Below are 11,285 nucleotides of genomic sequence, written 5' to 3'. Positions count from 1 at the left end.
CAACCCAGCCCCCAGGCCCTCACCTGCCCAGAGTGGGTGAAGAAAAGGAGGGAAAAGGTAGAACGATAACCAGGGAAGAAGGCTGTCTCCTGCTGCCTCCAGGGAAAACCTGAAGCGGCCTCAGAAGAGAGTCAAGAGGTGCCCTGCCTGCTTCAAAATTCTGGGGTTGGCCTAAGCAGAGGAATGCTCTTTCTGCTCCCTGCTTTACTGCCCTGGCTTGTATCATTTGTGGATTATTTGCTTTGTGCCTGTCTCCACCAAATGACTACAGGCTCCATGAGGGCGGGGCCTGCCCTGGCTCGGCTGCACGGGATCCTCAGCCCCAGCACGGCAGCGCCAGGTTGCGTGTGTCCGGTGACCATCTGTTGACTAAACGAAGCAATAGGCAAATGTATGAGCACTGTGCTCTTTGGTTTGCAAATGCCCTTCTCCTCAGCAGATCTCCAACTTATTCATCACTGTCCTTCCACATACAGGCCGGGTAGCTCATCACAGGTGGACTGAACCCAACTGAAATGCGAAGGGTTGTCTCTTCAGCCAAAGCAAGGGTCTCTTGGGTTGGTGATGGCACTGGGTGCCCTCCAGTGTGTGTAGTATTGCCAGTCAGACTCCTCGAAGCCCAAGGGTGTAGAAATGGGTGCCTATGAAAGAGGAAGAGTGAGCCATCAGGAAAAGCAGCTTTTTGCGTCCATTTCACAATATTTATAGTATTAATGGATACGTTCACATCTGTGCGAAATGATGTTTGTACAAGACTTTTCACTGCAGCTTGGTTTGACATAGCAAAAGGCTGGAAACAGCTGAAATGTCCCTTCCACTGAGAATTGGTTATGTAAATGAGGGGACCCCCATATAATGAAATTCAAAACAGCCATAAAAGTAGGAGGGAGCCTTTAATATACCAATATGGAACATCCTCCAAGATATATTAACTGAGAAAAGTAAAGCACAGAACAGTGTGTACAATACATAGTATCCTTGGGAAAAGGCAGAACCGTAATACATGCATCTATAGTTACTCATATAGGTAAAAATCTCTCTGGAAAAAAAATAAGACTCTGGTAATGCTGGTTGTGGGGAAGGAGGCTGGTGGTGGGAACAGGGAGGGGGGATACTTCATTGTTTACCCTTTTCTTTTTTTCCCCCTAAAATTGCACTAAGATAAAGCAGACCTCTCTAATTGATGCGAATGTGTTGTTTAATTATCCTCACTAGACGTTCATTGGACAGTAACACAGCCCCAAGAAGAGGATGGCTATGTTTACCCTTTTCTGCCTCTTGAGTTGTGAATCGTAACTGTTACTTAAAATGTAAATACAATTGAATTTTGAAGTAAATAATAACTGCCTCTTTTATGCCAGGCTATATCATCTATTTTCTAGTTTTAGCACAACTCCATGAAATAGGTATCATTATTCCCATTTTCCAAATGAGAAAATGAGATTGGGAGAAATAAGGCAAGTACCTTAGTTCACACAATCATGAAGTGGTGGTGCTGGGACTTACCCCAAAGTCAGGCAGGGTTCCAGTCCCCCCGCCCATGGCTCTGAGGGCCCCTCTCTCTGTCTCAGTTTTCATTCTCCCAGCAAAACCAGTGGGCACTTTATCTCAGGGGACTGACTTATAAGCCCACTAAGGAGCCAGCTTAAAGAAGCCCTGCTCAGGCATGACAGAGCCCTAAGCAGGGGGGTTCTGAGAGCGTGTTTGAGTCTGTGTGCGTGTGTGTGTGTGAATGTGTGTGCACATGTGTGAGAGAGTATTACCAGTATTACAGAATGTGTGTGCACATGTGTGAGAGAGTATTACCAGTATTACAGTAAGCCTGTGTGAAAGTGTGTGAGTATGTGACTGTGTGTGACTTATGAAGTGTGCATGGGTATGTGTGAACATGTGTGAATTGTGAGTCTGAAAAGTATATGTATATGTATGTGTCGTTGTGTGTGAGCATGTGTGTGTATAACTCGTGAGGCCGGGAGGCCTGACATGGAGGAACCCAGTCACGGAGGTGGGCAAGAAGCTAAGGAGGCTGGGACAGGCTGCGGGTAGAGCTGGGAGGAGAAGCTATGGGGGAAGGCCTTGGGCTGTGGCTGGCCAGGCAGTTAGAAGACCATGGTGAAAGTCCTCCGGCTAGGGGCCCAGGAAGCAACAATCCTATCCCCAGCATCGATTTCCCTGGCCCCACCTACACCAGATGAGTGGGGGCTTGCCAGTGAGTCCCAGCTGGAGCAGTAACCGGATGGGACAACTTGGGTGTTGCTGCAGGTACAGATGGAAGAGTCCACCTTGCAGCTGGCAAGCTGCCTCCCTCCCTCCCATGCTCCATAGTTACTCCTGCACCAAATGCTAGCACTAGAGAGACAGGCTCCCTGCCTCTAACCCACTCAGACTGCAGGGAGGGCTGGGGCCTGGGGCAAAGGAGGGTGCATCTGGGCAGGATACGGGAACTGGAAGGGAAATGGAGGTGTTCCAAGAACAGATTGGGTATGGCTGTGTGCAAACTGCTGTGCTCAGAGGGCTGACTGTCTGCACTGCTGGCTGTGCCTCCTCTTCCCGTTGGAGCACTCTCCATGCCTCACCTGGACCAGATGTGCCACTGTCTCCCTGGGCTCCAGATGTTGACGTGGCAGTCCAGCCTCTGTCCTGATGTACACATGTGTGCATGTGTGTGTGTGTGTACCATGTGAGCAAGTGAAAGGGGTCATGAAAAGAGATTTTCTTGCCCTTGGAGCTAAAGGAAGCATCACCTCCTCTCAATACTTCTAAGGAATCCTGGGCCACCAGGATGCTAAGCAGGGAAGAGTGCTTTCGTGGGTTGAATTATGCTCCCCCCCCCCCCCAAAAGTTGTAGAAGTTCTAACCCTCAGAACCTATGAATGTCTTTATTTGGAAATAAGATTTTTGCAGATGATCACATTAGAATAATGTTATTAGAGTTGGCCCTGATCCCACACAACGGGCATCCTCATAATCGGGGAATTTGGACACCGGGAGGAGGATGCAAGCAGGACGCTGCATGAAGATCGCCAGCCAACTGCCAGGCGCTGGGCGAGGGCCTGGAACAGAGCCTTCCCTCCCAGCCCTCAGAGGGAACCAGCCCTATCGATGCCTTGATCTTGGAATTCAAGCCTCCAGAGCTGTGAAACAATAGACACCTGTTGTTCTAGGCCACCTAGTTTTTGGTACTTTGTTACAGCAGCCCTGGGAAACCAATCGGGCCCTATAACGACAGTCAAACACGAGCGCGTGAAGCCCGTCAGGCCTGACTCTGCGTGGGGTGGAAAGCACAGCGTAGGGAATACAGTCAGTAATACAATGGGTGGTGCCAGGAGGGTCCTGGAAATACCAGGGGAACACTTGGTAAAGTATCGGATTGTCTAGTCACCATGCTGTCCACCCGAAACTAATATAAAATGTTGAACATAAAAAAACCCAAAATGGCTTAAGCCAATGTAATAATAATAATAATAATAATAATAATAATAAAGAGCGACATGAAAAGAAAAGAAAAAGAACTGAGTTTGACTCCCAGCTGCACCACTTACTAGCTCTGCCACCAGGTGAGACATCAAGCCCTCTGAGCTGCACTTCTTACACTTCATGTGAGACTGGAAAGAGCGCCCCTCCCGGGGCTGTGGGGAGGGTCTGGGTTTGGCTCGGTGCCTGGCACAGGCAGTGTGACTGTTACTGCTACTAAGAACACACTTGTTTTCAGGGTCTCTGTCAAAATTCCTGGTGACAGAATTATCTCCCACCTACAAAAAATCCAAACATGAGAAACCAGAAAAGGAAAACAGAAGAGAAAGTCACATTTGGGAAGAGCCTGATGCACCAGGCATAGTATTGGGTGCTTTCCAGAATAATTTAAATCCGAGCTTTCAAAGGCTTAGGTGTGAGGGAAAGACCTACAGAAGGGGATGGAAGATGAGGGAACAAGTCTGGTATTCGAAGCAGGTGCCTCAAGAGGAAGGGACTCCCAGGCCCTGAGTGTCCGCACCCCACCCCACACCCCGCCTCTGGCCAGCCCCTGGCGTAGGGCAGCGCCGCGTGGGGGATGTGCAGGCCGCAGACCTCACCCTCCGAGTCACCCGACCGCAATAATGCGCCTTTCTGCCCTGGCGGAGACAGAGGGCATTGTGTGTGCCGGCTGCGGCCTGAGACCTGAGGCACAGCTCGCCTCAGAAAGGCAGGATTGTCTTGGGCAACCTCCCTGGCCTGGAGCTGCCACCCCACACGTCACAACAAACTCAGAACAGGCAAAGGGATAGTCACTCTCAAGGACAGAGCACCTCTGAGACTCTAGGCTTCCAGACCCCAAAGGAGTCAGGGTAGACACAGGAAGCAGGAGCTTTGAGGCAAACTGGATAACTCAGAGCTGAGGCTCCATTTCAAAGGCCCTTGGGATAGAGCCTTAAAAAATCTACAGTCAAGCCCTGGCCGGTTTGGCTCAGCTGTTGGAGCGTCGGCCTGCGGGCCAGAGTGTCCCAGGTTCAGTTCCCGCTAAGGGGCATGTACAAAAAAAAAAAAAAAAAATCTACAGTCAGAACATCTACCAGGAAAATCAATAGTTAAGAGCAGGGAGTGTTGGGTGGAAGTATGGGTTCAAATTCTGTCTAGATCATTTCCTGGCTGAGTGAGTTGGGGCAAAATTACCCATGAGGCATCGTTTCCTTCACCCCACAGACAGGGGGGTTTATGAGGATTAAACGGACTGATGTCTGGTCCCTTGGTAGACATTCAAGAACTATTCACTATTACAAGGATTATTAATCTGTACTGTTCCAAATGAGATGAAACGTGCAAAACACTTAACACAGAGCCTGGTAGCTAGTAGTTGCTTAGTAAATATTAGCCCATGCTCTGAGTCCCTGGCTTCTGCCTGCCCAGCCCCAGTTGTCGGGGGCTGGCCAAGTGGCATCTTTTCTTTAGGGACATCCTTTCTCCAGCAGAGAAAGGTACTCAGTGAATCTGCCTAGAATCGTTCTGGGCAAATGATCCTATTCTGTTTCCTCCTCAAGACTGGGCCCCAGCCAGCCTGCAGGCAGCTTTGGTTTTACAGGTGGGAACCAGAAGCCAAGTGCAGACAAGGACTTTGCCTGCCTCGGCTTTGCCCCCGGTGAAGGTGCACCCTGTGTTCTGCTGCGCCTCACCGAGGCCCAGTTCCCCTGATATTATCTTTCCTCTACCTTAGTCCAGGCATCTGGAAGAGCCAACAGCCTCACCCCAATCAGCAACCAAATGAGCTCCCAAAGGCTTGGCCAGCCAGGCACGGCCCTCCTGTCCTCATGGCTCAGGACCCTGCAGGAATCTGGAGGGAATGTGCCTCCTGGGCCAGTGCCCAGTTCTGACTGAGGCCAACCTGAGGGCCTCTCCTTGTGCCTCCCTCCCAGACACACAGGGCTTTACAGGCAGATTATGCCATGGAAACTATGCACACGGCCTGCCCTGTTCACATGGCCTCGGCAGAAAAAATAGCAGAGCCTTTTCTCTTTGCCAAGACCCACAGTCCTAGCAGGCCTGAGCTATCAAAGCAAGCCTCTTATGAGAAACAGGTCCCCGCAAATATCTCGGGAGGACTCCTCTGGGGGTGCTTCAAGTCGCTCCCCTCCGCCAGCCCACAGCCACCTGCCCCTCTCTCCTCGGAGATCTGGAGAGCTCGGCTGGACAGGAATGTGCTGTCTCACATGGCAGTTTCCTTCTGAGAACAAACCTCATTTCCCTTTCCCGGGATCCTCCTGAGACCTGGGACCCCCACTCTGATTCTCCTCCAGCCCACCCCCTCCTGCGACGAAGTGGACAGTCAACAGGACATGTCCAGTCAGAGCCCCCCTGCCGCACACACACACACCTATGCTGTCTGACATGCTAGCCCCTGGCCACATGTGGCAATTTGAATTTAAATGTTACTTAATTAAGAATTTAATTCCTGCCTTGGCCAGGTGGCTCAGTTGGTTGGAGCGTGGTCCCCGTGCACCAAAAAGGTTTCAGGTTTGATTCCTGGTCAGGGCACATACAGGAGGAAGCTGATCAATGTTTCTCTCTCACATTGATGTTTTTCCCCTGCCCCCTCACCATCTCCCCCCATTTCTCTCTAAAAATCAATAAAAACATATCCTCGGGTGAGGATTGTTTTTAAAAGTTCAGTTCCTCAGGTGTAGTAGCCACATTTCAAATGCTCAATGTCAACTGAGGTTAGTAACTACCATACTGGACAGTGCAGATACTATAAGGCATTTCCAGCTTCACAGAATGTTCTATGGCACAGCACTGCTCTGGACCATGCTCCGGAATGCCCTGGCCAAAGGCTCCTAGCTCCCCTGAGCCTGGGATAGTGTCTTCCCTGAGTCTGACCTTCCCAGGGTAGACCCCACTACCTCTAGCCATAAGGGTGCTGGGGGGGGTGCTATGGATGGAGCAGGAACTTGGGAGCTTGGGCTTCTTAAGGTGCAGGGCAGAGCTGGGGTGGGAAGATGGGGTGTGGGGAGGTGTGGGCCAGACCAGCTCTCCCTGTGCTACCACATTCCAGTACAGAACTCCACGGACTCCAAGAACTCCAACTTCAACCCTGGCCCTGCAGGTTCGTTAGGAAGGAATACTTTTTTTAATTAAAAATTTTTCTTTATTGATTTTAGAGAGAGAGGAAGGAAGAGGAAGAGAGACAGGGACATTGATATGAGAGAACATGGATTGGCCGCCTCCTGCATGCCCCCCACTGGGGATCAGGCCCACAACCTGGGCATGTGCCCTGACTGGGAATCAAACCAGTGAGCTCTTGGCACATGGGTCGAGGCTCAACCACTGAGCCACACCTGCTGGGCATGAAGGAATACTTTTCAAGGTAGGAGACAGAACATATTTTAACTGTTAAACTTTTAAAACCTTTTTAAAAAAATATGTTTGTATTGATTTTTTATAGAGAAAGGAAGGGAGAGAGAGACAGAAACATCAATGTGAGAGAGCTACATTGATCAGCTGCCTCCTGCACACTCCCCACTGGAGATCCTGCCCACAACCCGGGCATGTGCCCTGACCAGGAATCGAACTAGGACTTCTCCGTCCATGGGACAACGCTCAATCCACTAAGCCACACCTGCTGGACAAACTTTCAAGATCTTTAACAGTTATTGAGATGTAAGTCACATACCATATCATTCACCACATAAAGTGTACAATTCAATGGTTTTTAGTATGTTCACAGATTACATGCAACCTTCACCATAATCATTGTGAGAACATTTTCATCACTCTCAAAGAGATTCTGTACCCTCCAGCTACCACCCCCTAACTCTTACACTTGTAATATGATAGGTGTCTGCCATTGGCCTGCAAATGTGAGGGTAACTTGTTTCCTTCTCACCTCTATGGTCAGCTCCCTGAGGCCAGAGACCAGGTGTGACACCTGTGTGCCCCTCCCCCTACCGCACCTGGTGAGATGCCCGCCACACAATAGATCCCTACATATTTGCTGGCTTCGTTGTTACGGTTACAGTACCTTTCTGTGAACATACAAGAAATCCAGTGATCACAGGCAGAATGAGAAAGGGACCTGGAAATCATGTTACGTGAGGAAACTTGAGGGTTTCAGCCTGGAGAAGCCAGGAGGCGTGGAGTGGGCGGGCTCACTGCTCAAAGCGCCAGGACCCGCTAGAGGGACTAGAAACACGGGGGCAAAGTCCCAGAACCCAAGCTTGCAGCCAGTGGCGGGGCTGAGTGACGGTGTGAGCAGGCTGGAAGGGGAAGCGTTCTGTGACAGAGCACATTCACTCACGCCGCCGGGAGGACCACTGGGGTGCCCGAGTGTGACTCTTACGTCAGATCGAGGCAGGAGTGGGCCTAGGGGGGCTCTCGGGTCCCAGTTCTCACTTCCCAGCAGCAGGAGTGAAGAGTTTCCTCTTCTCAGGCAGGGCCTGCCCCTCCCCACCCCTTCTCTCCACCTGCTCCAGGAATGGGAGAGGGGCTGGGGCTGAGCGGCCCTCTCGGCACCCCACCCGGGGATGAATCCGGCTGGGGAAGGGAAATGGGGTTGGTATGCAGCGCTGAGAGTCTAGCAGGTGAGCTGAGACTAATAAACCCAAGGAACAACAGGTCCAAACAGGCCTCGGGGAGGTTTCGGCCTCCAGAGCCCAGTCGGTACTGAACAATGCTCCTGAGTCAAGCCTGGCAGGAGACTGCCTGCCCTGGACCTGGGAGCAGAGGGGCCGCAGCCCAGGCCAGGCTTGCGCGTGTTATTGCCATGTGCAAAGCCTGGGGGTGGGAGAACAGGCTACACACACAGGGTTGGTTGGGTGGGGGTGGGGGTGTCAACATATGGTGCCTTCGGTGGCCAAGAGATAGAGTTCACTTGTCATTGACTCAGCAGAGGAGAGGGAGGGCCTGGGTCCCCCAGGTTCACCACGAGCTCACAGAAGGCAGGCTGCAGAGCATGGTCAAGGTGTCGTGCATCCACCGCACAGAGGCACCGGCCCGGCTCCCTCTGCGAGGGGAGGAGGAAGGAACGCCCATGTGTTCAGTGCCTGGCACCATGCTCAGCTTTCACTAGCTTACAATTCGGTGGTGCCTCCTGTGGCCAGGCACTGGCCAAGGGCCACGTGGATACTAACACTACTCAGATACTCAGAGGACACAGTCACAGAGAGGGTAAGTGATACGTCTGAGGTCACACACCTTGCAAGTGGGGGCACAGGAAGTCAGAGCCAGGCGCTCTGGCTCTAGGCCTCCACCCATTCTGCTGGCTGCTTCCCTGGTGCCTTCTTCTCATCCCCCTGACAACCGTGGGGCAGACTAGCATGACCTCTGTTTTTACAAACGTAAAAGCTGAGATACAGAACAGTTAAGTGACTTGTTCTAAGTTATGCCACAAGGAAGCCATAGACCCCAGGTTCAACCTGGGCCAGGGACCCCAAAGCCCACATTTCTCCATCCCCCACACTGAGTCTCCGGGAGGAAACAAGGGGAGGGCTTAGTAAGTATGGCTGCTTTTCAAAATGATAACATATACATTTTGTTTTTAAAGACATAAAGCAGTAAAAGCCCTTTGGTGATGGTAGCATAACCGGGTTGGATAAATTGGCTGCACCTGAAACAAACCAGCAGCGAACAAGCAGCCTTCTATTTAACTTCCTTCCACAGCCTTGTCAGCTGCTCACTCCAACTTGCGTACATCCCTCCAACTGCATAGGTGAGAGGGATTCACAAAAACCCTTTGTGGAGTTGACCCATTTTCCTGCTTGAGAATAAGTAATACCAGGCCCTGAGTTAAGTTTTTGCCTCTGGTATTTTCTCAGCGACCCCTGCCCTCAGCCTGGTCCCCCCTTCTCCCCTCCCCCGTGTCTAGAGGCCCTGCGTGCAGAGGGGTAGAAAGAGCTCCGAACCTGGTCCCAAGGAGCTCACGGTCTAGCACTGTAATACAATTCTGCGTGGCAGGTGTCCTAAGAAAGGCAAGTTGGTGCCATGATAACTTAAGCACAGAGTTCTTACTTGGGGAGACAAGAAATGATTCAAGGAGAAGGAAATCTTTAAGCTGAATGTTACTTAAGAAGGTGAGGAGAGCCCTGGACGGTTTGGTTCAGGGGTTAGAGCATCGGCCCATGGACCAATGAGTCGCGGGTTCAATTCTGGTCAAGGGCACGTACCTTGGTTGCAGTTTGTCCCTGGCTCTGGTCAGGGTCATGCGGGAGGCAGCCAGTCGATGTGTCTCTCTCACATCGTTGTTTCTCTCTCTCTCCCTCTCTCCCTCTCTTTCTCTTCCTCCCACTCTATCTGAAGACAAATAAAAAAATATTCTCAGGTAAGGATTAAAAAAAACCCCCAGAAGTTGAAGAGAGATATTCCAGCCATAGGGAACAGAATGTGCAAGGGCACAGAGGTGGGGAAAAGCACAGCGTAGCTGGCGAACCACAAGTCACTTGATGTGGCTGGAGCAGAGACTGTGTACACAGGAGAGGGAGACGAGTCTTGAGAAATGGTCAGGGGCCATGTCATAGAGGCACGGGGACCCTACAGAAGGATTTTATTTTTACCCTCATCCAAGGACATTTTTGCATTTATCTTCAGATAGAGCAGGAGGGAGAGAGGAAGGATGAGAGAGAGAGAAACATTGATATGAGAGAGAAACACCTAGTGGTCGCCACCCACATGACCCCAACCAGGGTCAGGGACAAACTGCAACTGAGGTACGTGCCCTTAGCAGGAACCGAACCTGGGATTCTCTGGTACGCGGGCCAACATTCTAACTGCTAATCCAAACTGGCCAGGGCCTACAGAAGGATTTATTTATTTATTTATTTATTTATTTATTTATTTATTTATTCTTACCCAAGGACACTTCTCCATTTTTGTTCAGATAGAGTGAGAGGAAGAGAGAGAGAGAGAGATGCAAAAGGGACACACCGAGTGGCTTCCTCCCACACGACCCAACCGGGGCCGTGGACAAACCGCAACCAAGGTACGTGCACTTAGTGGGAACCAAACCCGGGTCTCTTGGGACTGCAGGCCGATGCTCCAACCGCTGAGCCAAACCGGCCAGGACTACAGAAGGATTTTAAGGCCGAGGGATCACACAGTACAGTACATGTTTGGAACGATCACTGCCAGTGGCAAGGAGGATGACAGAGGACAGCAAGTAACAAGTGTCAGGGGTAAAAAGATGGATCAGAAAACCATCCCAACAGCCCAGGTGAGAAACACAAGGGCCTGAACTAAGGCAGCATCAGTGGGGATAGGAGCAGGGACAGAGACAAGAGTTCTTCCAGTTTCAGGAAGAAGAATGCACAGTGACAGACGATGTAAAATAAGGGCTCTGGAAGTCTCGATTTCCGACTGGGGTGGCTGGGTAGATTAGACACACAGGAGGAAGACGCTTTGGGGGAAAAGATAATGAGGTGACCTTGGGAAAGAAAATGAAGCGTGTGTTGTGTATCTGAGTGAATGGGAATTCCACCATTTTGAGAAAAATTGTACGATTTTAGAGACAGTCCCTGAATATGCCAGCAAAAACACTTCCTTGGAAATGACTACCTTATTCCTAAAACGCCACAGTATCGAAGGCACTGTTCCAAGGCATTTTCATTCTCAGTGAGCTGTATTCTCTCACTGCATGCACCACGGGGCTTATTGTCCGAGGGAAGGAGTAAGAGGGATACCATCTAGGACAAAATCCACAGGGCAGGGAAGAAGGAAGACACAGAAAGGCAGTCTCTGAAACAGAAAGAGGAAGTACAAACCCTCCGGTGTCTGGAGCGAGAGGGAGGGGCTGGGGGCCCCAAGCCAGGGCTCTCCCACCCGTCCAA

General features: G+C 51.0%; 1 non-coding gene across 1 annotated transcript; it reads right to left on the bottom strand.

The window, feature by feature from the left end:
• Positions 1–1,140: 1,140 nt before the first annotated feature.
• Positions 1,141–1,256, bottom strand: LOC118622648. The gene has a single exon (XR_004958102.1). It is a non-coding gene; the product is annotated as a U4atac minor spliceosomal RNA (small nuclear RNA).
• Between the last annotated feature and the right edge of the window lie 10,029 nt (positions 1,257–11,285).

This window comes from Molossus molossus, unplaced genomic scaffold (genome assembly GCF_014108415.1).
Source record: "Molossus molossus isolate mMolMol1 unplaced genomic scaffold, mMolMol1.p scaffold_m16_p_1, whole genome shotgun sequence".
NCBI lineage: Eukaryota > Metazoa > Chordata > Mammalia > Chiroptera > Molossidae > Molossus > Molossus molossus.
The sequence above is the reverse complement of the archived record's forward strand: the minus strand, read 5'-3'. Positions and strand labels throughout refer to the sequence as shown.